Source organism: Chlamydotis macqueenii, chromosome 3 (assembly GCF_036417535.1).
Source record: "Chlamydotis macqueenii isolate bChlMac1 chromosome 3, bChlMac1.mat, whole genome shotgun sequence".
Taxonomy (NCBI): domain Eukaryota; kingdom Metazoa; phylum Chordata; class Aves; order Otidiformes; family Otididae; genus Chlamydotis; species Chlamydotis macqueenii.
Window position 1 is genome coordinate 13,939,089 of NC_141558.1, and position 27,378 is coordinate 13,966,466.

A 27,378-nucleotide genomic window follows, 5' to 3' on the forward strand; every position below is an offset into this window, starting at 1 on the left:
ATTATTTGAAGGACATGTTTGGGAGAGTGCTAGATGGCCCAGGCCAAAAAACTTAACAGGAAATATTTTAACGCTAGACAACTAAGTTACAGTGACGTGAAATTCACTAGCAAAACGAAGGCTGCAGAATGGGAAAGGATGCAAAAGTACAACCATTCCCAATACAGCTCTGTGATTTCAAATACATATGTAGAAAGTTGAAGCACATTAATAATATTATTAGTGATGAAAAATAATCTTAGATGCACTTTCCCAGCCAACAAATGCTACCAAATGTAAAGAGTGTCTAATATCTGAAAACAAAAGCTGGGCAGATCAAATCTATATATTACAATAGGAGCATTTCATAATACCAGAGATGTGGTGAGAAATTTTAAGTGTTGCTTTTTCTTTTTTTTTTTTTAAGAAATTACATAGTTCAGCCAGAAATTATTGATGTAAGACTTAATAGCTGAAATTCTATGCCCTGTGTTATGAATAAGGGTACAATAATCACAGTAATTCCTTTTTATTTTAGCAATTAAAACTTCGTAAAGAAAGATACTAAAAATAAGACATATTATAAAATTTATTTCTAGCTTTATTTAACTTAACTTTAATGGAATTCTGGCATTTCTTTTGAAATAAAGCAATCCTGAAGACTCCTGCTTGAGTAGCTGCAAAATCCATTAGGGGTAATATTAGATAAAAGCTATATAATAATCCAAGACATCATCTTCCTGAAAGAGTGCTATACTCCTCTGCAACACTTAAGTATTTTGTAAGAAGTGGCCAACATGACCCTTAGAACTTCATCCCTTTACAATGTTTCAAGAAATGAGTGATGCTATATGAGTGATGCTACCTAACTCATGTAGTCTGGGTGCCAGTGGACTGTTTTGTGCTGTTTGCAGAACGTCTCTTTCATCATGTACCTTTTAGAGAGCCTAGATGACTGACTATATTCATTGAACCACCCATGAGGCTAATTTTAGATATCAAGAAATCTAAATTGGAAGTACCTAAGGGGCCTATCTGTGTCTTGTTTCTCTTCTCTGAAATAAATATTTGGCTGTTCCAAACATCTCTATAAAAATACAAATAATTAGAAACACAGCTTAATTCCAACACATAAATAATATCATAATTCTATCTCAAACATTATTTTCTCTCCACTACAAGCCTTTATAGTCTGAGTTTGAATCACGACTTTAATAGGGACATTGTGCAAAGCAGTTTATCATATTTACTCTGGAAGAAAATGCAAGCTACCATACTGTTTTTAAAAAGCTCTAGTTTCCTCCTCATGTCGCCTTCACTGATCACTGAAAAGGCCCAGGAGTTCCCACATTTTTCACTTGTCATCTCATTTCTGGTTGTGTGATCTCCGTCACTCTTTCCCTCACCAACTCTGCAGACTGTCTTGTCTCTTTGGTAATCCCACATAGAGTCTTAGACTACTTTGTCACTGGAAGATGCTTTCACCCTCGGTATTAATTCATGCATACCAGATCTGTTCCAGAGCAGTTTATGTGCATACTGCTGAAGTTGATTGCCTGCTACAGTGGATCGCTATATATGGATCACTGTATAGCATTCAGATTCATAGAACAGTTTAAGCTGGAAGTAATCTGTGGAGATAATTTGGTTTTATCCCTCCTCAAAGTGGTGTCAATCTAGATTAGATTTCACAAGGCTTTGCACACTCACTTTTCAATGGTCCCCAAGGGTGGAGAGTTCACAGCCTCCCTGGGCAACCTGTTGCTGTGTTTGTTTACTCTTATGGTGAAAAATAATTCCTAATGTATAATTGCGGTTTCTCTTGTTGCACTTTTAATAGATGCCACTCATCCTTTCTCTGTCCTCGTCCAAGAAGAGTCTGGCTCCATCTTCTCCACATCTTCACATTAGGTAGCTTCCAACAGCTATAATGTCTCTCCTCAGCTATCTGTTCTTAAGGCTGAGCAAACCTACCTCCCTTATCCTCTCCATGTTCATTAAGTGTTCAAGTCCCTTGACAATCTTGGTGGCCCTCATCTAGACTCACTTCTATGTTTTTCTTTACTGCATTGGTATATAACTGGACACAGTATCCAAATGCCATCACACAAGTGTGAATAGAAGGGAAGAATCAACCTCAACCTGCTGGTTGCATGTCTTCTAACATGGTTGTCACAATAAGACACAATATTTTGTCAATAGAGAACAGGGAGGGTGGTTATCTTGAACCCTTTTCAATTTGACCAAAAAAGACAAGACTGTGGTATCCAACCAGCCTGCTACACTCTGTTTAAGGAGAAGGGGGGTTTCCTTGAACCCTTGGCAATTTGGCTAGACACTGTCAGTGACACCTATAGTGTCACTGGGACAAATCCCTCTTGGCAGCCCGCAAGGTCAGAGAGTGGTCATCTGGCTTATTCAGGGACTTTTCACAGGCAGCGACACTAAGACAAATCCCTTATATCCTCTGTATCAATTATTAAAGTTTCTGGGAACTTACATTCATAGATAGATAGACAAATTTTGTTATATATGTTTGTTACAGGATAAAGATTCAAACATAGCTGGTGATAAGATACTGACTGTGAAAACAAATTTGAAACAACAACAAAAAATATATATACACAGAGAACTCATAATAAGTTTTAATAGCTAGCAAGATGTTAATATCTAAGTGCACATAACACAGAGCTTTTACCCAATAGGTGTCCCTAGTGGGAAAGAGGGGTCCAGCGCATTGACTGATCCCAGATGTTCTGATGGAGGTCTTCCCCAATATCCCTCTTTTCTTAAGCCATTTTTATACTGTTTTTTAGTTTTAGGCGGAGCTTGAGTGACTCTGATCATACATACCTTTGTTAGGATTGGTGTAATTTTTTTTTCGCTTTGCTTTTAAAGGTATAGACTAGAAGAAATTAAAAATGCATGCTCAGTGAGGGGTGGTCACACCTTGGAGGTGGGTAGCTTTTGGGATTGTGTGTTTTAGTATTATAATGACATTATAGTGACCAAAGTTCAGCTACAGGGCACGATTTCACCATCATTGCTGAGACAGCAGTTGCAATTCATCTTCCTTGATAGCAGCTATGCAATTATCTTTGCCAGTCTAGATAACAGGGATGAGCCGTGGTACCTCCGTAACACTTTGTTCCCCATTTCAAGGATGTTATACATTCCATTAGGCCAGAGTCGGCCTTGTCCATGGCAATTGCATTCAGTTCCCACGAGCAGCAACTGCATCTTGCCTCAAGACTGTTTTTAATATTATAGCTTATGTTGAGATTGTAAGCTGAACTTTGGGAAATGGTATTTTTCCATTCCTCCCGTTTCTGCTGTTTTTCCACAATGGTCCTGTGTGCAGTTTGCCTTCTTTACTGCAAGGAAACAATATTGATTCTAGTTAATCTCCAGCAAGACTTCGGATGCTTTTCTGCAAAACTGAACCTGCTTACCGGATTGTTGACCAGCAGCCTCTACTCTTCCATGGGTTTATTTCATCACAGGTGCAGGACTTTGCATTTGCCCTTGCTGAGCTTCATGAGGTTACTGACAGTCCATTTTTTTGCTGTCTGTCAAGGTCTCTGAATGGTAGTCCACCCAGTAGTATGTTGATCACTTTCCATATAATTTTTGTGTCTTCTGCAAACTGGGTCATTCATGAAGTTTTTAAAGAGTATTGGCCCTAGCATTGCCCTTAAGGAATTCCATTGGTAATCAAATGCAAGTTAGACCTTTTCCTGATGACCACAACAGTTTGAGCCCTGTGATCAGCCAGTTTCCAACCCACCTTGTAGGCCACCCATCCAGTCCAGCTCTCTTCAGTTTTGCTACAAGGATATTAGGGTCAAAAGTATGCTCATGGATGCTATGTGTCAAAAGCATTGCTAAAGTCAAAGTAAACAACATTGACTACATTTCCCTCATTGATGGAGACAATCATCTTAACACAGAAGGCCAAGGTCTCCTTTGGGTCATATGCTGTATCTCTCGATATGTGAGGAATAATTATTAGCTTATATATTTTTTTTGTTTCAAAATATCTGAAATCCTGTGAAGGCTGTTTTTATAGTTTGAAACTAAGATCAGCCGATGCATGCAGAAAGGCATGCATGACCACTTGAAGGGGCAAAAGTCACTGAAGTTGTAATAGAAAAGAGGTAAACAAATTGCCTGTTGAGAATGGCCCTGGGGTGAATTATCCTCTGAAGCACATCTAAGTTTCATCTCAGGAAGGACTAGTTGATTCACTCCAGAAGAGAGTCTTAGAGTTAATGGATAATTAAGTGAATGTGTTTCTGAGAAGAAACTAGGGAACTAAGTTATTTGACAGTGTAAATGTACTTTTAGCTTAAAAACTGAACTCCTTATCCATTTGTTATCTGAGATTTTCTCTATCAGGATTACTGGCAGAGGAGAGCAGAGCAGAGGGGAAAGCATAAGGATGCCTAGTGCAGTTCTTTAAACTTTTCAATATAACAAGAAAATCTAGAACATTTATTTTTAGGCGTGTTGCATGTCCCCTGGTAGGTATAAGGTGGTGTCAGAACCAAAGTTCCTTTCTTTACAGCTACCGAAGAAGGGTTTCAAACTTTTTAAAGCTAGAATATAGAAAAACCTGTAAAGCACTGACCGAGGGGAAGGCAAACTGAAAAGCATTTGAATCTGACTTAAGGATTCCACTGTTTAGAACAAGGGACATTTTTAATAGTGTGATTATCAATGATTTGATCCAAAATAATTTTACAAAAAAAAAAGTATAAAGATGGACAAGAAGCATGAAATCTACAGAGAGGAGCAGGTGGAAAATCAAGTGTGAAATTAGCAATTTTTTGAGTTACATGAGGAGTCTAGGGCTTTATTGTTAGACATGGTGTGACTGGAACTGAGTTGCTGAGGTTATGCTATCTAAACAATGGCAATTTATCATGTTGGAATAACAGGATCTTTAACCTAGATTTGAAAAATGTGCAAAATTATGATTTAATTGAACCAAGCTAGACAAGGCATGACCAACAAATGGCTTAGACCTGTGTAACAGGAATTTTCCTAGGAATGGAGATAAAATGGAATGTCTTATTTCCTAAGCAGCCCACGGATTTCTCTCCTGCCACGTCTGCTCAGAACAAAGTGGACAGGGCTACAGAATGATGAAAGGACAGTTAGGAAGACAGACTTATTCCTATTGCTCAGGTTTACTCTGTCATGTTGTGACAGTATTAACTTATAGGCAGCAAGACTATATGATATATCTGAATGGAAAGTGTTGAATTAAGAAGCGGTTGTTGTTAATATATATCATCACTGAACCAGGAGATATCTATAATTCGTGGTAGATTTATTATACTTATTCTGTCTTCAGATTGCATTTTGTCCAGACATATTTCCGACTGAGGAGAAACTACTACTTGAATTACTGGAAAAACAGAAAAAGCATGGAATGAAACAATTATATTGAATTAATTACTGTTAAATAACATTACCTGCTTTTTTAGATTTTTATTGTTGTTATTGCTGTTGTCATGCTGTACAATGGGAAGACTGTATTCAGAAAGATCGTGACTTTGGGTTGCTAATTTCAGAAGCATACATTGAACAATCTTATTCTTTTCTTATTTTGCTTATAAATGCAGAAGCTAATGTATCAGAACAACTCAGATGACACCTTTATTAATGGTATGAACCTGATTAGGTTTAAAACCAAGGTAGTGATAAGAAGCAACTACAGATCCTCAAATCTTCTATGTTTCTGACTCTAGTCGTGTCAGAGTTGTAACCATACAGGTGGTAAACTAATTATCAAATAAAGAAAAGTAACAGCTGAAGTTTAGAAAAAAACCCAGTGTTTTGTCTTGCACTGCTTTTTTTTTGTCTCTTAATTGTTCTTTTCTTGAATGTGCAAAGTGCTTATTCACCTGGGCTGGGAGTTGCAGGATTGCACCTTCTATACTGTACAACACAGTTGTTTTATAGGACCAAAGAACAGCTGACAGCTAAACAATGACAACACATAGCAAGACCACCTGAAAATATAGTGGCACACTTTTTAAACAGAAAGATCAATACAGACTTCTGAGAGTGTATCATTCCAGTGTGCAGCACCTGTCATTCTCTCCCTTTAGATTATGAGCTTATCAATGAAGCTGTCAGTCACAACAGCGGTGTTCATTTGCAGGAGCCAAAGCTGCATCACCAAACTGTCCACAAATCTGGGAAACTGCCAGGGGAGAAAGGAAAATGACTGTGAGTCTAAATGCCACCAGGCTAAAGTGGGAGACCTTGATCCATGCTCATGGATATCTCTGACAGACTTCCTGTGTTCCCCAGAGAAAGCCGTTTTTGCTCAGATTCCCTTCAATAAAAAATGGAGGGTTGCTGAAGTCAGGAGTTTTTAGCAGATTATTAAGTGCATAGATATTGCAGTCATGGGGAATGTCACAGATGAAGTTTTTGATGGAGTTTTCTCTCCTGTATGAAAAGAAAAATAAACCAAACTCCACATTTTTCCATATAAAAAATAAAGCGCCCCTCTGTCGAAGTCACTGCAGACTGAGGCTAGCTACGCCCAGATAAGTGTACTTCAGAATTTTGTTACATCCTCAGATATCTTCGTGATGAAAACCACTACAAAATCAATTTGAAAAGGGAAATGTAATATACACATCATATGCATTACTGCCTTGGTAAATGATTTCTAGTTGTACTGCACTTTTTAGTTTGTTAGCTTAATTTGAGAGGCTGGTTATTAAAAAAGAAGGTTTCATAATGTAGCAGTGCTATGCTACATATATATAGGTTTCTGCTATTTAGTCACGTATCTATAACTAAAGAACTGAAAAGGCCTGATGAGGACTCGGATGTTATTTGAAGGCTGGAAATTTAGTTAGATCATTAACTAAATTGTAACTGATAGTAAAATGTAAGAAAAAGTTGTGACAGTCATGCTTGAAAAAGCTAGTTTTTCCTTTCTGCTAAGCTGCGATTGTCTTGGTCCTCGCAATCTGTGACTGTTGACAACATAGGAATACACTCTGCATCTACCCCTTTGACTGTGAAACTTTTTTGTCTGGTGGAAATCAATGGCTTTTGCTTTATAACACAGAAAGGAATCTCAACAGCATTTGTGGTAGCTTAAGCATATAATTTCTGTTAATGTTAAGGAGAACTGCATGTCTAATCTACCATGCACAGCCCTAAAAAGTTACTTCAGTACATCTTTTTTTTCCAGAACTGCAATTTGTGATACTGCTTGTCACAGCGAGTTGATACGCAATTTTACTTTTTTTTTTTTTTTTGTTACAAGCAACAGCCATTGGCATTTCTCTACCTAATTTATGTCACAATTATAAATAGTTACATTTATAACTATTATATGAACATACTATTTATATAAGATGGGGAATCAAAGCCAATGTTTTCCCATGAAGGATGCAAAACCAGAAGGACATTTTCTCTTAAACAGATGGGATCAAACAGTGTAGGTTAATGTGTATTTTCAGTAATGTCTGTCCTTATTCTACCCTGTGGAACTCTCTTGTAGCTGATTTCAACAACATGAAGCGCATTTTGAGGGCACCTGGAAAGTAAAAAGACAGTCTTATAGAGGCCAGACATTCCTTGTTACAGGTTATCAGGGATCCATGAATTTGCACCTTTTCCACACAGAATTCTTCATTTTCAAAATCAGTACTTAAAATTTTCTGCTCTTCCATTTGCACAATGTCCTTTCACTACAGTTTTGCTGGTAGATCACCAATTTAAAGATAGCTTGGTCTGTTCATGAAAGTTCTTTCAGTCTGATGGAGAAATAAAATTATTTTCCAGCCTGACTTCAGATTAAAGGAATATGCTCAGTAACAATCACCAGAATTGACACCATGGTATACTGACAGTCTTCCTTAAAGGGGCCAAGCACTGTCTGACCTGAGTCACATTCTCACTCTGAAGAATGCACTCTAGCAAGTAATATTATGTACTATGGGATACCTCTAAAGCTCTCCTTCATCTTTTTCCTCCCAATTTATTCATCCATATTAAAAATTCATTACAGTACATATTGAGTGATTATTCCTTCAGAAAGAACTAGTACTGACTTTTCAGGTGCAAATGTAGCCATTATAATGGAAAGAAAGTGTTCTATATTCAAAAGATATTTGCAGTTACATACACCGCTTAATCTAATTTGGGTAGCTAAGCATTAGCTGTTACGGTTCAAACTAATTACCTTAGGCTCCTAAATATGTGTGTTGAAACCTCCTTGGGAATTACCTATTCCTCTCCACTGACAAAAATACATTTTTAGGTGCTCAAATTAGATGAGATAAATCCTATGCAGTTTGTTTAGGCTGTTAAGTGCTGATAGTCATAGGTCAGTTCCTCTGTGCCTCAGAACATTGGGGCATAAAACAACTCTGGTGCTGATACCATTTAGATACATTCACATGCACTGAATGACATGACTATAGAAAGTGTTAATGCATTCTGCCTCTCAGGTGGCTTACCTGAGAGGCATATTCTTGCACTTCTAATGCATTTACTTTGGGACCAGAACTAGTTTGTACTGTCCTGGTTTGGACTGTAGATAGAGTTGTATTGAAAAAGCTGTATAATTTGATTCCTGGGCGGGGAACTGGGTGTAAATGCAGCTTCATTTGAGCATAAAGACAGCTATAAAACTATCCAGCCTTTATTTCATTGTGTATGAGGGCTTGTGGGAGCCCATTTAAGACTACGTTCGATGTATACCTTTGCCGTAGTTCAGCCCCGATCGGGACCAGACTACGCAGTCTCTCTCTCACTCCCCCGCCCCTCCGAGAGAACAGGAGGAGATGATATAAGAAAAACGGCTCAAGGTTTGAGATAAGGACAGGGAGAAATCCTTAAAGTTACCGTTATGGGCAAAACAGACTCGACTTGGGGAAAAACACTCATTTATTTCTAAAATTAGCAGGAGAATGAGACAGGGAACAAGATAACCTCCCCCCACACCTCCCTCTTTCCGGGCTTAACATTATTTATACAACCTCCCCTCCCGAGTGGCACAGGGGGGAAAAAAGGGAATGGGGGTCGCGGTCAGTTCATCACGCATTGTTTTATGCTGCTGTATCATCGTCGGGGGAAGAACTCCTCGCATTCCTCCCCTGCTCCAGCATGGGGTCCCTCCCACGGGCCACAGTCCTTCATGAAACCGCTCCGGCGTGGGTCATCTCTTCCACGGAGTGCAGTCCCTCTAGAACAGCTGCCCCAGCGGGCCCTCCATGGGCCACAGCCTCCTTCAGGCCTCCACCTGGGGTCCTCCACGGGCTGCAGGTGGATCTCTGCCCCTCCGTGGACTTCCATGGACTGCAGGGGGACAACTGGTCCACCATGGTCTTCACCACGAGCTGCAGAGGAATCTTGGCCAGGAGCCGTGTTACTCCTCCCCTTCCTTCTTCACTGACCTTGACGTCTGCAGCCGTTCCTCACAACAGGCTGGCAGACGCCTCTCAGGATCCTTTTTACATCTTATTCACTTCAACTTCTCATCTCCTCTCCACTTCTTGCAGCCGAGCCGGGCCGAGTCGGGCCCATTTGGCTGCCTGGCGGAAGGCCAGAGGGTGAGGCCTGCAAGGCCCACGAGGCTCACGCTTCCCCCTCTCTGCCCCCCGCTCAGCTGCTTCACATCTTCTCCTCCTCTTTTTCTGTTTTCCCCTTCTTAAATACGTTATTGCAGAGGCATTTTCACGGGACATTCTTCTACCAATTGACTTGGCCTTGGCCAGCAGCGGGTCCGCCCTACGCCCGGCCAAGTCCACTCAACAACAGGGAGCAACTTCTAGCAGTTTCCTACAGAAGTTACCTTAGGCCCCCCCTCACTAACAAAACCAGAACAACCTTACAATTTTCCTTTACTGTTTGGATCCAGATCTTTCCTTCAAGGATATCAGTGGAAGCTTTCTATATTGATGAAAGAAAGTATATTCTTGCCCATGAGAGATCTTGTCAGGAGATTAGGGATTGGTTTCTTGTATATCCAACTTGAAAATAACTTTTGCAGCCAAGCATTTCAAATTGATTTGGCTGTCTCACTATTCCCCTGTTTTTATATACTAACATTTGCCAGCGATCAAAATAATCTTATTTATTGTTTTTGACTACACTTCTTTTTCTCCTGGACATAACATAAAGTGTATTTGTTTTGTTTTGTTTTAAAAATCCTCCCCAAGTCCCCCCAAAACAGAAGAGCAGATTTAGACTAATGAAAATACATTTTTCCCCTTACTTGTCTTCAAATTATCATCCAGCCCCCTGGCTGAACCTTCTCTCATCTGTGTTGAAAGCGTGAAGATTATCAGGCTGATCAGGCTGTCTATGTAGAGTATTACTGGAAGGAAAGCATTTGGGGATGCTCTATTTACTTTACAGTAAATACAGTAAATGCTTTTTACTTTACAGGGCTCCTAACAAGAAGAAAGTCCAGTCAGTGAGAGAGTTCTTTTATATAATGAGTTATTTGAAGAACTTTTAGGCACACTAACATCTTTCCTTACTATCCTGAACTCTTAATTTTCCTCTTTTCTCCTAAACTTCTGACTCTGTCTCAATGCCCTTTAACCATCCAAAACTCAAATACTTTTCTTAGCTCCTGAGTTCTAAAGTCTGTCCCATCTTCATTGCTCCCTTAGTGAAAATCTAAGATGGGATAAGATGGGATCTCCCTTCTCCTTACTGGAACAGGAAAAACTCCTATTTTTCTTCTGTTCCCAAAGATGCTCCTTAGTTTCAGGTCTTTCAAAGAACCATTAGTCTCTAACTACAATCTTTTAACCTTATTCAGCTATTACTGAATACTGTTCATGTGCAGGCTGAGCTCTTCTGTTCTTCCCTGACGGCCAATTGGACAACAGAAAGCAAATAAACAACAGTAATGGAGCAGTGGAATAAACATTTTACATTTCCCCATAAGGCAGCTCCCATCCTTTCTCTCTTCTTCACCTCCTCCACATTGTAGTTTGGTTTCCTTTCTTTGTTTTGCACAACAGATGATTACAACATCATTAGCTATATGTGCTACAATAGCATTATCTGCAGACCTTATCCAGGGTAGAATTACAGTGATATTCCTTTTATATGGGCGCTAGAACTCAGTTGCTTCTGCTCCTTATTTGATTGTTGCAATAGTTCCTACTCTGTTTTTCAGCTTGGCAGACTAACACTCTCCAAATTGTTTCCCAGGTGTCATTCAGGGGTTTAGCTATAGGCTAAGTACACAGTTTGAATGTATCCAGATTGCTAGGGAGGGAGCTAAGAGTTTCACAGAATGGATACAACCAAGCTGCGCTAGTTGGTTTAGGGACCAGAGCAAAGGCCCTAGCATTAATTCCTTTACTATTACACATCTAGTAAAAAGTCTTCACCTTCCCTGTTCCAGTTCTCTTCTAAAATTAGTCCAGTGATATCGTTGCACTTACATATTCAATGCCCAAATGCTCTGTGGATGTATATCAATATGGTTCAACTGATGTCCAGGGGAGTTCCACCAGTGCCATAGTTGTAAGCAATAGGACTGCATGTAGAGTTGTTCAACATGCAGTGTTTTCCTGAAACCTGGGTTCATATGACTATGTGAGAATGTTAGTTTTCATTAATAAATTAATAGGTTGCCAGGAAAACTCGAAAATATAACTTTTGAGGTCTTAGCCTTAGAAACACAGAGTCTAGAATGTACAAAGGAAAAAAAAAAGTTAATACTTCTAATAAGAACAAAAGCTGTTTCATACATAATTTTAAATTTTTTTAATGACTTTTTAAAAATTGCTAAGGTTTTGTACCAGCACAATTTACTGGATTTATCCAATGTGTTTTAACTTACCATTCAAGCACATGTCCAAAGCACTGCTGACTCAACCAGCATATATGTATGCTTGTTCTTCTGGAGTTAAGATTAGATTGTTTTCTGTTACAACTCTATAGCATACTGCAGCTGCCCAAAACAGTAATTTGACCCACCTTCTCGAGCGTGTTCATACTAAAACTATTTGTTCTGCTAAATAATGCCACATTACCCACTGTTCTGGGCAACAGAGTTTTGTAACAGAATGTTATTTTGTGCAATTTTTTTTTTTTATATTTACTCAGTTCACTTTTTTATAGGCACATATTTGTGTGACTTTCAGAAGATAAGCTGCCTTTTTTTTTTCTGTCAAGGGGCATTTTTTTCAGTGCCAATGACTGGCGTTTCTGAGCTGAGATTTTTGGCTTCTCTTTTTGGCTTCTCTTTAGAGTGATTTCAGGCATGAGCAGTCTGTATGATTATATGACATAAATAATATTGTCTCAAGAGTTTACTAAGGAAAGGGATGGAGAATATTAAATATTTGTCATATATATTAGAAGGCACAGGTTGTGTGTGTAAGGTGAAGGGGAGCCATAGTTCCATTGTGGGGAAAACTCCTTTAAGTATGTATGTGGAAGTAACTTAGGAAGTTGGTACTGCCCCTTCTGACTGCAATCCTGAGCAGTACAGATTTAATTTAAGACATTTAAGGAGTAAATCCAGGATACAAGTCTCTGTAGTGGTGTTTCTCTATATGCACGTTCACACTACAGCAAGCTGCTTCAGCTGATGTTACATGAACCCAGAGAGCAGCTAGACATGCTCCCCAGCCCTATCTATGTAGAAACAGTTATGAGGGATGAAGGAAATGTGAAGCAAAGAGAAGAGCTGCAGTAGCACCCGCCTCCAAACCCTTTCTCCTTCAGAAGAGGTGATAGCATGGCTTACAAGAGCTGCATGACAAATAGGAATTACTCTCTACACCTGAAATATGAAGTTCTGGATTCATCTGCTGCTTTGAACACATGGCCAAGACATGGCAGGAAAGTAACAAAAAAGTGCCTATCACACAGCAGAGGTGCACAGCCTGCTGCTGCCTTTGCTCCCTTCTTCCTGGACTGTCACAGGCTGCTGCAGGTCACTAAAGCCTTAGGTAAAGACATAACTCCTCGTCTAGAGGACCAGCAGTGGGAAGACTATAATTTCTGGATCTTCTCTCCAAAATTTCTTTTAGGATTCAGTCTTCAAGTCATAAAGCTAGTCTGAACATCCCTTATACGAAGCTCAAAAGTTTGACACTGGGATGCAACAGGAAAGACCAGGAGACACTCTTCAGTAGGGCCTGCTGCGACAGGACTAGGGGTAATGGTTTCAACATAGAGGGAGATAGATAGATTTAGATTAGATATTAGGATTTTTTTTTTTTACAATGAGAGTTGTAGAACACTGGAACAGGTTGCCCAGAGAGGTGGTAGATGCCCCATCCCTGGAAATGTTCAAGGCCAGGTTGGATGGGGCTCTGAACAACCTGATCTAGTTGGGGATGTCCCTGCTCCTTGCGGGGGAGTTGGACTAGATGACCTTTGAAGGTCCCTTCCAACCCTAAACATTCTATGATTCTATGACAATATTCTCAGTGGTGGTGCCTTGCTAGTCCTGTTTTCTGACTGTCAGTCTGATGTCTGTTTTCACATTCAGTAGTTCAGCTGTAGCATTGCAAGAATACAGAGGATTTTTTTGTTTGGATTCATTTTTGCTTTTTCAAGGCTACATCTGTTTCCTTACTGTTGAGGTCCAGCTGTATGAATCAGGATAGTGCACTGTAAACACTGCTGTCTTTTAATGGTGATGTACACTGAAGAGGGAGAAGATAACTTGTCTGTTCCCACTGTAATAAATTCAAAATTTTTAAATCAAGGCTTATGTTCTTGCTGACATCCATAGTTCATCTGTGCTGGTTTAGGAGAGTCTGAAAAATAATTGAATGCTGGCCTTTGCAGTCTATACGATCATATGTTCCAGAGCTTGTATGACAGAAATCCTATGAATTCTTCCTCTTTGGGTGAGATTCCCTGTGATCTTAATGATTTGGCTGATATAGACTTTGCTGGGATCTGCAAAATCATCTGTAACTGGCATACTGATAGTATTATCTACCTGCTCAAAATGACTTGCTAACTGGAAGTGATAATGTGTAACGTGATGATTGAAAAGAAGGACATTGTCTTGATATGAATGGCTTTCTAGAAGGTGAAAACTGACTGAAATACAGGCATCTATTGTGCCTAGTTCTCGTCCACAGGTACATAAAACTAAGAATGTGTTTTTCTTGTACCCAAGCTTGGTTTCCAAGTTGTGGAGTGTCTTGGCAGATGGATATGAACCAGACCAGTGAAACAGTATTTGCAAGGCAGAGGCTTGAGGAACTCCACATGGGCCAGCAGCACTGGTTATCCATATGTGGTCACTCTGCAAGACAGAGCTTGGTTTGGAAGGGGAGAAATGTGAGCCAGTCCACAATGGCTGCTATAAGGGAGAGTACAATATGGAAATACCTGTAAGAAACAGAAAAGCTAAGTGGAAATGCTGTGCATATCCAATATTTCTTTCACAATATAATATGAAATTCATACAGTACTATATACAGTAAAAGTTTGGGGATACAGTATGTATTTCTTTGTAGGTAGGCCAAGTGAAATCAATGTCAATTCTTTTAGTGTACAATACTGCTTATTTGTAATAGTGAAGCAAACAGAAAAATAAATATACAGTAAATTTGACTTGAATATGCAGTAATATGAAAAGCTTTTAATTGATGAGATTAAACTCTTAAAAGAAGTATGTAATTGCTGAGTGGTATATTATTGAAATTTCACAGTGATTTTTCTGGTGTTTCTATTTAATCTGTTTTTCATTCAGTTATGATATTTTTTTTCAATTCCAGACAGAATAATTGTTTTAATTGTGTGTTAATACAATCAAATTCCTTTTGAGTCTACCCAATATTAACAAACATAGAGGGAAATAGATAAATTCCAGTCATAAAAAACAAAACAAAACAAACAACCCTTAAAATTGAAGAATATTAAAAATGTGGCTTAAATTGTAACATAACTAAAGCTCACAATCTAGGCACAGAAAGGGTCCAGTTATATTCTTTAACATGCTCCCTGTTGTGCCTAGAAATTTAAAGTCAGGTCTTTAATTTTGATTTTTCATACTTTTGTGGGTTTGAATGCAGTTTTTGTCTATAATTTATGCTGTTAAGAAATTGCATCATTTTATGTTTTGCTAAGGAAAGAGTACAATTAAATGGTTTGTCGTGACAATTAAGTATTAATTGCTTCAATTTTAAATTCTCCATTATAAAAAGAGATGAGGATCTAAAGTCTGATATACAAGAGTAGCCCTATGTGACAGTTTATCACATATGTACTGTTTATCACATTAATCAATAGAGAAATATGTGCTGAACAGAAATGTTTTATTTTCTTATGAGCTTTCTGTAGAACACAAGCTAAATTCTGATATGTTCTCTGAGATGGAATAGTGGGATTTTTCACCAAAGTCCAAACGATAACAGTTGTGTAATATAGCACAATTTAAAACAGTCTGAATACTGAAAGTCAGCCTGTATGGACACAATGTTATCTCTGTTGTTTTCCTTTGAAAAGACACTTTCTCAGCTCCTTCATTCTTGCTGTTTCTCCATGTATCTACTGCATAAAATTCTGCTCCTATAAAAGTTAAAATTAAAATTCCCGAAGACATTAACAGGGTTGAGATTTTGCTCTGGGAATTGTGAATTCTTGGTATTAATCTATTAGAATTTTTTAAAATTAGAATTCTTAGTACTGATCATGGAGAGTCGATATGGATAGATAAACACACAAAAGCAGGATACAAGATGCAGCATCTTTACAAGGAGTAATACAAGTACAATACCTTCCATCACAAGTAGAACATATTCCAAAGGGATGCAAAGAATTTTCTGATAAATATCAAAAAGTTAGTGTTTTCAAGATGTCATGCTACAGTAACAATGAAAGTCAACCTTGTTTGAGTAATATTTTTTTCTGTTGGTCACATGTGCCTACACACACACAAATATATAGAATCACAGAATGCTAATAATAGAAAATATACATATATGTATACACAGAAATACAATATAGAATATAATTTTCCAATGTAAAAAACAATTATCAATGGCATGATTTGGAGAAAAATGTTTACATTATTTAAATTATTTTTGCTATTATAAATCACATGATAATAAGGATCATTCTGTAAATAGCTATAGAAATAAAACAAAATTGCTATGAAGCACTTTATAAGTGCATAAAAATTGTTCCCTGTTAAGTAGGATGCCGAAGACTTCTAACTTTTAGTCATCCCACCTGTAAATATAAATGTAAATTGCACCAGATCCAATGTTAAATTGTCAGATAAATATGTAGTAAAATACTGAACATTTGCATGCCTTTGAAATGTGTGTATGAGGGATAGAGAGCACTGTGAACCTCAAGTGTCTAACAGGAGGTAAATCTCATGCCTTGGCTCTGTTTCCCCTACAGGAAACAGAAACTCCTAGCCTAGTTATCTCTAGGGATAATTCTTAAGAGGATGTATAAAATAGAGCTAAGATGTTGTCTAAGATGAGTAGGGGGAAATGTACTCTGGAGCTGCCTCAGCCTATGGTCTCAATAACCTTTTAAGCTCTTGCTATGTGAAGGTTAGAAAGACATAACTTACATGATTATTTAGTCTGGAAACTTAATTTTTAGCTCAATAGTTTGATGGGTTTAAACTCATTCATACTACCTTTCTTAGTTTCTTTTGCAAAATATCCTCAGATTATATACATATATGATGTATCTGACAGGGACTGATTCAAGTATCAACACAATGGTTTTCAATGCAATCTTACACTACTTCTCTATAGATAGAAATATAGAGAGACTGTGATCAGATTAAGCACCTAGTGTTGAATCTTTTAAACTTGCATTCATTTCCCTTATGCAATATACCCCATTTTCCTGGGATATTGCATCCTCTGAATGAGTCTCATGACTGAGATCTCTCTGACAATCAAGATGGAAGGATGATTTCCCATGCTTTCATGAGTGGTCCTAGAAAATACATTTTCTACTCTCTGCTTATCAGAGCTGAAAGGGATTCATGATGGTAACAGGCACAGTGAGAAATGTGTCAGATACATCCTGAGTGCAACACCATTGACTTCACTGCCACTGATTTCTTTATAAAGGAATAATGCTGTCCAGATAGGAGCAGCTTGGAAAGAGCCTGGAACAATGTGGACCATAACATAACCAATGAATAATTGATGATAATTGTACAACAATCTGATGCATTTACAAAAGTTTCATAGAAACACGGATTTGCTTTTATAAAACCCAGAGCACCTCAACTCAATAGCCTAAGAGAGGAATTGAAGCCATCAATATCAGACTGTTTCATCAGATGGTTTAAAGCACCTACTTCCTGTGAAATGAAAAGAATTAGGCCTAGGGAAATATATCAGAACTGTCTTAGAATAGCTATTGTTGGCATCTAGCACAGCTGGAAATAACTTGTAGTTTCCAGACAGTAGTATAGAGCTAAATTGAAATAAGCTAACTTTGCTCTTTGCAGCAGAGAAGCTGATTTTCCAAGCTAAGAGAAACTCCATATTGCCAAGGCTATACTGCTCCCAGTACCTGACCTGGTTCCTTTGAAGCAAGCTCTGTTCTCATGACGGAGACTCCTGGGAGAACTGATCTGTGGCCAAGTGAGAGAATCCAGTGACACATTTGTCATTTGAAACATATGGATCAGAAGTATTTCCTTCTGTTGCCAAACAGTGCCTTCAGTCAAAAGTGCTCAGATCTACTTGGAAAATATAAAACTCTTTGGCTGTGTCACCATAACAGCTTAGCTTGTGCTCTCAGACTCTGGAAAATGTGTTTCATGCTTCCCTCTGTCCATAGATAAGACTATTCAGGTCTATGTCTGGTGCTTGATACCTGGTCTTCTGGGAAAACTGGAGTAGTACTCAGATTAGACTTCTGGCATTCCACCTAGCATGGAATTTAGCATGGAGTCTAGTCCCCAACAGGAGCATTTCCAAATCTTGCTTTGTTCCCACGAAAGCCAGTCACATAGTCAATATCTTTGTTTTTCTTAAAGACAGCAAGTCAAACTACTTGAAAGTAAACTCATCACTCGTTCTTCCTTCTTGATTCCAGAAATAACCCAGTAGTGAATGAAAGTTCTTGAAAGTAGTATAATTTCACACCAGGTGAATCACTGTTTTCTGAAAATGTCACTTTTTTTTTTTTAATTACATATTAGTTTAAAATACTTTGTATACACTTATGTGAGTTTGATCTATTCTACTTCTAAAAGGCTGTCAAGGAGACCTGACAGTCATCTAACATAGAGTTAGAAAGGGGAGAAGTAGCAAATTGTTAACAGTACAATATCCTTTGCTATCTGGCTGGGCTGAGCATCCTGTAAGATACAGGATTTTGTGATGCTTGAAGAACCCTATCACATACTCAGTATAGCATTTTACTCTTCAAAGAGGTAGGTAGGGCAAACAGCCACTGCCAGTTCCTTGTAATCCTGAAACACAGAAAGAAGCTATTCATCTCTTGTAAAGGGACTAAACTGCAACTATTAAAATGACTGGGGATATTAGACTCATATGACCGTTTACGATTACCTTTAACTTCAAACCACAACCCTGAAGCCATTAAAAGGGTTTTTTCTTGCCAATGGCTTTCCTGAAAAAATGCTAAAACTGGGGAGAAATGGAAGAGAAAGGGAGAAGAGAGGAAATATCTGTTTCTGCTAGGAAAAAGGCGAGGTGCAGGGGAAGACAAGCAACAATATAAGAATCATATGATGTTTAGAGAGCTATTAATGCAAAGTAGTAATGACACATACATGGACCTACCAAACTACCAAAGAAGTTGCTCTGAGAAATTGCATATGCTAGAAGATTCCCTGTCCAAAGCTTGCCTGCCAGACATCACTTTTAACATATTGTTATGTTAAAACACCTGAAATCACAAAACAGAGCTTCTTTGTGCAAGATTAGGGTGACTATAGGTCCTGGCTTTGCAACAAGCAGTGTATTCACTGAAAAGATCTGCCTACACTTACATTAGTAACTTTATTCTCCCTTTTGTGCTGCCTGGGCTGTCAGACAAAATTGTATGCCTTCAATTAGAGCCTTCTAGATCATAGCGAGATTTAGGAAAAAAAAATCAACAGCAATATTTTTTTAGCCCCCCTAACAAAAGTTTTGTTTGACTGAAACCACCTGTGACCTTGCATTGCAATCATTGTATTGTTAGATCCTCTGATACGTAAGAAAGGAAAATGATACTACAACCTGAAAAAAAAAATCTTTCCTTCCAGAACCAAAACATTTGCTCTGACAATTACTGATTGAAAAATATCTTTACATTTCAATTTTCTTCAATTCATTTTCATTTTATTTACTTTAAAAATATAAATTCCATAAACAGTGTATTTCTTTTTAGCTCAAATGATACTTTTATTAAGTTTTAAGCGCTGTTTTTACTATTCAATACCATTATTTGACCATGCTAGTAACCTATCTCAGTTATTTCAGCTACCTCCTTTATCCTGCTAATCAAATTAGTTGTATAACTTGCTGCAACTTACACACTTCACTCTAGCCCTAAATAACTGCAGAAGGCTGAGTCAGCACCCAGCTTTATTTGTCTGCAGATGTGAACTCATTAGATTTGTCGTGTTCTCCCTCATATCTGCTAGTGTTGGATTTTGTTCCCTATTGAAATAAGTTGGAGCTTTGCCATAGGCTTACATTTTAAGTGCCATCAGCTGATGAGCTATGAGCACAGTGAACTAGGGGTTTCTGAAGTAGCAACATTGCAAATATTTTTGCGTTACAACCACTGCTGTCCCATTAATGATTTTTATTTTTGCATGTGGCTTCATACCTTTCTCTCCAGAAGGTGAGAACAGTCACAGTCTCCTTTGGAGTGGCTGTAGTCTACGCTGTCTGCTGCTGCTTCTCTGTCTGACAAGATGAGTTCAAAATGTCAGAAACAAATTAAGAACGGTGTTGCAGCACAGCACAGTAGAGTTCTTCTATAAAAGAAGGTAGAAATTGTATACCTTGATGTGTGATCTGAGGGCACATGGGATTGTGTCAGGGTGCAAAGCATTCTGGAACGTTATAAGAGGACTATATAGGGTAGAGAATGCTAATTGGCATGGGCTAAACTGCAGTGGAATATCTGCTTATACTTAAGCAGCATTGACAACTTGAGGGATCCTGTTCTTGAGCCTGTGCCTGCACCTTGGCTTATGTACTAGCATAACTACACGCCATAAGCTACATGATTTCTATTACAATGAGCTGATTGAGGATCATGAACATTTCACATGGATCAGGAACAAAAGAGCAACCTCTTTTTTTGAATGAATTGTTTTTTCCAGGCCTTTTTCTTCTGACAGAATGTTGCTTACTCTGCCGTCCTCCTCTGGCCTGCCACTACTACTGTATGTCCTGGAGAAGTTTCTCTCCATTTATGGAAACCAAGAAAAAATAGTAGGTAGATTTCATTTTAGGGAAGATGACTTTTAAAGGTGCCTATATTTTCTACAAAATTCAACCATAAAATCTGTGCTTCTTTCTAGTATCACAAAAGATCTAATTTGTTGTATTGACTCACAATAATCAATGTCGTGATGCATAAACCTGACTTTCAGTATCATGCTTTATGTTAGTTGAGTTTTTTTGGGATAAGAGAGAGAGATGTTTCCTGACTTCCTTTACAGTCTCTACCAGCTTGTTTTTATCTCTGACATATAAAACAGAAGTCAGTTAAATGATCTTGCTATGATGGTCTTGCAGCTTGTTAAGAAAGCAAAGGAGATTTTGAAGATTTCCATGTGACTCTGCTATTGTATCAGATGTTCAAGAGAGGTCTAAATAATTGTTCCACATTTTTAATATTATTTTTACTTTAATTATGTATTTATACATTTATTGTAATTCTTACAAAGGTTTTTTTTTGTTTGTTTGCTTGCTTATATGGAAATTATTTTGCTCACACTCAGGCTTTCATTAGCTATATAGGATTCTAGTTTTCCTCTTCTTGCAATTTTTCATCAATAAGTTCAGAAGAGGTCAATGAATGGAACGATTGCTCGACTGATTGTTGCACTGCAGCTCACGTACACAGAAGCGTGAATAATTTAAACCGTGCTGGCTTGTCAGTATTGGATTTGTATGTGGTGTGAGGAGAGCACAGAGGGAGGCATCAGATAAATCATACAGCAGAAAAAAAAAGCAAAAAAAAAATCACAAAAGGGTGGATCAAGGGTGAAGAGAAAAGAAGGGCTTTATTGTACTCGCAGTGCAAAAACAGAGAGGAGAGTAAATCCTGTCCTTCTTGTCAAGGAACTGTTTTGGATACTCAGTAACTTTAAAACAAATTGCATCAGCCTACAGCATTGTTCAGATATTATAGGAGGAAAATGTTTTCTGAATTCAGTGGGAGTGAAATCTTTTTGAAAGATGTTTTTCAAAAGTCATTACTTTCTTTTCTTTTGAAATCATTACTTTATATAGCAACAGTTTAATAGGAGATGGTAGCAGAAAGGAAAAAAAAAAAAGAAATCCAGCTCAGCATTAGGAAAATAACACACTCAAGGTCAAATGTCAATAATCTGCCAGTTGTTATGATTAAAGGTTAGGAAGAAAAAGGACTTCGCTATGTGCCCATGTCGAACCTTCTCCATTTCAAAAGATGCTGTGAAATCTTCCCCTTAAAGAAGAATCAAGTGCAGCAAAAGGACTTATATGTAAGCATTTTACTGTGATTGATAGTTTATTATTCATACTCTGGGAAACCCATAAATAGGGTTGGTCCGCAGAGCCAGACAGCAGTCCTCTGCTTCCCATGATGGGCAGTTGCTCCTGTGTGAAAGCATATTGACTGAAACCAACGTGCACATTTTACCACCAGCCTAAGTGATCAGCAGTGTCCCACAGAGTCATTCCAAGGGTTTCTCTGTGTACTACTTGTAGCAAAACTGAAAATAAAAAACCAACAAAAAAGCAGTTTTAAGTAGCCCAAGACGTTGATTTGCACATCAAGCCTTTTGGCTCTTACACTTTACCTTATTTACCCATATACTCATTTCTCTTCTCTGTTTTGTCAAAGCTTGACATGTCCTTTACTCTGTGCCTCAGACTTAAAATAGAGACAGCAACCCTGACCTTGCCATGTTCTATCACAACATTTCAGTTATTTCCAGTCCTCTTTATCTGAGAACACCTGATTAATCTCAATGAGGGGTCAAATGAGATTTGTGGGTTTGGCTATGGACTGGACATGATATCTTTACAGAAATAATACTATGAGATGCAAAATGTTAGGTCCCTCTAGCAACCACTGATGGTTAAATGCTGTTTTTTCCCCAGTGGAAGCTACATTGCTATGCTACTGCGCTGCTGATAAGAAACTAATTGGCGATTGATAAGGAAAAAAAAGGTAAAGAAGAAAAACCTATCTATTTCTTCATGTCTGATATTAAGTTCTGCTTTCTTACAATAAAAATGTGTTGATTGAGTAAGCATGCATGAGGAGAATTTTAGAAGTCCCAAGGTGTTACAAAAACTAGAAAAGACACCAAGGGAGAGCAATTAAGGAGTTCACATTTTTCAATGTAGTACTACAAAACAGTGGCCCCAATAGCCTCTGTTACAAAGATGCAAGCAGCATGTCATGGAGTAATAGTCAAATCAAAGTAATTTCAGAGAAATTTCCCTTTTTATAATCTCATATCATACAGATATATTTGTGAAGAAGGGTCATTTCTGATTGCCTACTATTCATACCAATTCAGTTCTCAGCTTTTTTAGATATTACCTAAGACCTGCTTTTAAAATCAAGGCACCACTGTACCAGGAATACACTTTAAATGTTTTCTTTTATTCTTTCTATTCTGATAAGTACAGGAAAAGAGGCTATTAATATTTATTCATAGCTACATTTATATGAAACTGAGCAGTGCCAGAGTTTTTCTCCAGTTCTGAGTCCAGCTGGCAGAATTTAAGTACATCCATACTGTGAAATTATCTTAGCCTGCATCCAGCATATTTCTGCTAACTTCTGAACCATGCCTAGAAATTTTTTTAGGAAGAAACTGGCCCAGGCCAAAAAGTAGACCAAGGACTTTCCTGAAAATTTAGCAATATAAGCATTTAAGTTTCATTCCACTGACCTGTTTACAGTCTGACACTGTTTAGTATACTGGTAACCCGTAAGTCCAGTGCATAGAACTGTGCATAAGATTGATGCTTTAGGTACTGTAAAGATAGAGCGATTGCCCTGACCCAGATTGTAACTGTCACTAAAACTAGATCACAGGATCTGTGCTACCTGTTACATATATCTAAACTATGATAGGTTATTTGATTTAGAAATAAAGGGAAACTTGCTAAAATTGTAACGTTTTAATGATTTTAAAGATGGAATAAATCATACTTCTAGGGTCACATAGCTGTAGAGTTAAATATTGCTGAAATAGAATCATAGAACCATAGAATCATAGAATGGTTAGGGTTGGAAGGGACCTTCAAAGGTCATCTAGTCCAACCCCCTGCAAGGAGCAGGGACATCCCCAACTAGATCAGGTTGCTCAGAGCCTCATCCAACCTGACCTTGAATGCTTCCAGGGATGGGGCATCCACCACCTCTCTGGGCAACCTGTTCCAGTGTTCTACAACCCTCAGTGTAAAAATTTTTTCCTAATATCTAATCTATATCTACCTCCCTCTATTTTAAAACCATTACCCCTAGTCCTGTTGCAACAGGCCCTACTGAACAGCCTCTCCCCATCTTTCTTGTAGGCCCCCTTGAGGTACTGGAAGACCACTATAAGGTCTCCCCGGAGCCTCCTCTTCTCCAGGCTGAACAGCCCCAACTCCCTCAGCCTGTCATAATAATCCCGGGCTACAAAGGAACAGATATTTTGGAATTTCTGTTTTTCTTCAGATGCAAAATTATTATTTTTGCTTGTATTAACATTCTGATAAAAAATTTCATTTAGCAATATTTTTTTTTCTAAAGAGTTCCACTTTCCCAAACCCTTATGGTACTAAAGCCAAGAATGACCATTTAGGTGACCATTTTGGAAAAAGGAAATCTCCTTTTAATTTTAATAGAATTAAATAGTCCTCACCTTTTCATGTTGATGGTCATCATCTTTCCTGAAGGCTGCTTAAGTAACCTAATATTGATAAATTGGATATTATAGACATTTGAAAGAATTAATTGTTTCTCAATTTCTGTGAAACCAGCAGGAAAAAAAATATTGTGAAGAATATGAAATATTTACTTCCTAACCTTTCCTATTACAAGAAATCTAATGAACTGTGATTGTAGACAGAAGAAGCAAATTAATATATGAATGTGCCTACATGCTTACACTGAAATAAGGGTGCAGGAGACAGATGTATCCTGTCAAGTTAGTGATAGGGAGAATCCAGGATATTTACCCAGTTACTTTTCTGCTCTAATGAAACAAAGAAATTTTTTACCCATCTGCTTTGTCTGAAAAGCTGTAGCATTTCATGGTGTCCCAAGAAATATAAAGTAGGTAAAACATACAAATGAATATATTACAGTATTTCAATGACTTTTAAAAGTTTAAATCTCATGGTTTAGAATCTTAATATGCTAACCTGTGCAAATGCAGTCAAACAATTAAAAGCCTTAGCTCTGCTTTGTAGTTAAACCATGATGATTAAAATATGTATTTTATAAATAGAAAATGTATAGGTTTAAAAAGATTCTATAGTCTTAACAGCTTATATCCTAGACTTAAAATATTCAGTTTTTCTGTAATACAACCTTACTTTGATGTTGTAGACACTTTTTGTTTCAGCCTTAACTTTTGCTTGCAGAAAGGCTGAGCGAGTTGAGGCTGTTCAGCCTGGAGAAGGCTCCAGGGAGATCTTATAGCGGCCTTCCAGTACCTAAAGGGGGCTTATAAGAAAGATGGGGAGAAACTCTTTAGTGGAGCCTTGTGATAGGATAAAGTGTAATGGTTTTAAACTAAAAGAGGGTAGATTTAGATTAGAAATAAGTAAGAAATTTTTCCAATTAGAGTGGTGAAACACTGGACCAGGTTTTCCAGAGAGATGGTAGATGCCCCATTCCTGAAAATATTCAAGCCCAGGTTGAATGAGGCACTGAGCAAACTCATCTAGTTGGAGATGTCTTTGTGAAGGGACATCTATGATTCTAACATACCTGGACAATATTATTTTATGGGATAATTTTCTATGCAGTAGACAAGAGAGTGAAGCTTGCAGAAAGTGAATACAGAAGAATTTGGTTTCTTTGTTGGCCTTAGATTCAGCGCTTAGTTACAAATTTTAGTTACATTATCAGACTGTATCTGAGTTTAACATTCTCTTAATGATCTGACTCTTTTCTTCTTCATTTCATATAGTATTAAAATCTTGCTGCATTTATCATTAAGAAGTAAGTGCATTATGTTAGTGTAAAGAAAGAAAATAAATCTTAATTTATTTTTTGTGCCCAGGCAAATCAAACTATCAGACAGATTGGAGAACGGGAAAGCAGAAAAAAAACATATGCCTTAACGAAGACTGAAAAATGGTCATCAACAACTGATCTTTCTCTGCTGTTCTCTAATAGAGTTTTTCATAATTTTGGTGGATCCTTTTAGCAGTCATGCATTCAATAAAGATACTCAGACCCTGAGGGTCTTTCCATTGATCCCACTGAGCTTTGGTTTATGACGTAGTTAAACTAATTATAGTTTGGATTAACTTTCTGGCTCAGTGGTATCAATTGATGTGGTTTCTACACAGTGGTATTAGGAAGGGATTACACTACTACTGTGTTAGATACTGCCCATTGCTCTTCAGAAATAAGTGGAATACCATGTACTTACATCAGAGGATATATGATATTTGAACTGTTTTTTCTTGCATTGCCTTTACGTCTGCATTGCCGATGGACTCAAGTGCTTCCAAAGCTGATTGTGGTGGAAGAGAGGAGAAGAAAGAAAGAAAACAGTCCCCTGGAATTGCTCACTTTGGAAAGAGAAGAGCGGCTATTTTGCATTAAGAATGACTAGTAAGTCAAAGTCAGCATTTAAAGTCAAAGTCAGTTTTTACTGCATCCATTTTACTGTACTGACCATTCCTAAGGCCATTTTGGATCCTTGTATCCCCCTAATATGTACTAATTTTCTCCATTTTTTAGCCCTTCCGTACTCCAAGAGCACAATCACCTCCTCTATAGCACTGTCTTGCAAAGTCAATTTAAAAGCAAAATCTTTTTTTTTTAAAAAGGATAAAGAGAAAAAAGGCTCATGTTCACTGCATTCAGTCATTCTATTATTCTGTTAGACATGTAAGCTGCTATTGAGTAGGGATTTGTGAGTGCAGCTATAGTTCACAAGGCTGGGACATTAAGTGCATATGCTTAAATCTTCAGGCAATAAGTTGAATATTTATACTGGTTTTCCTTTATTTAAAAAAAAAAAAGTTCTTGTGGCTTAAAATAAAACTGTCTTCCTTTTCTGAACTTTCTGACTAGAGGGATTTTAAAACCACTATGTACTTGAAATCCATTTTAAGACTAAACAGGTGTGGAGACAGGAGGAAAAAAGTGTCTTTTTTCATCCTATCTTACGTGCCATTTGGGATGTCAACAACAGTTTAATATTAGAAGTAGGATGCAAACTGTGTGAGCTTTCTGCCAACAGTACTTAGGCCTCATCAATGAATTGATCTTAACATCCATGATTCCAGAAATAGGTGCATAAACTTACTTTAAACTTACTTGTCATACAAAAAAGTGGTTCCCCCCCTAGTTTACTCTCATTGTTATATTTACATATCTTGTCACAAAATATCTCTACTTCTTAAATAGCTAGTTATCCACTCTACAGTTAACACTTTAAAAGATGCAGTTTTAATAAATTGTTTAAAGGTTAATGTGATTTTACCATCCTTAACTTCTCTTTTCATATGGAAACTGTTTTTGCTCTATTACTAATACGCTAATTTAACAATTGTCATTCATCTTTCAAAATGCTTTTTTTTTTTTTTTGACATGCATGACCATAGCTTAGAGGCAATTGAGCATTTTCACTAAACCATATATTTTGCACGCAAGTTTCATATAATTTTAATCTAATTAAGAGCAGTTAAAAATTTTACTCTGTGTGTTGGTTGTGTTTAGTTGGGGGGGGGGCTATGGTGGCAGCTTCTAGAAGCTGCTAGAAGTTTCTCATTTGCCCGGTGGACCCAGTCAGGTCCAGGGCAAAGCCAATTGGTGACAGAATGTTCTCTGATAACACCTCTGCAATAACGTTATTTAAGAAGGGGAAGAATAAAAAAAAAAAAAAAGATGGCAAGACGTGAAGAAACAGAAGCAGGGGGCAGAGAGGGGGAGGCATGAGCCTTGTGGGCCTTGCAGCCCTCACCCTCTGGTGGCCAACTGGGCCTGACTCGGCCCAGCCCGGCTGAGAGA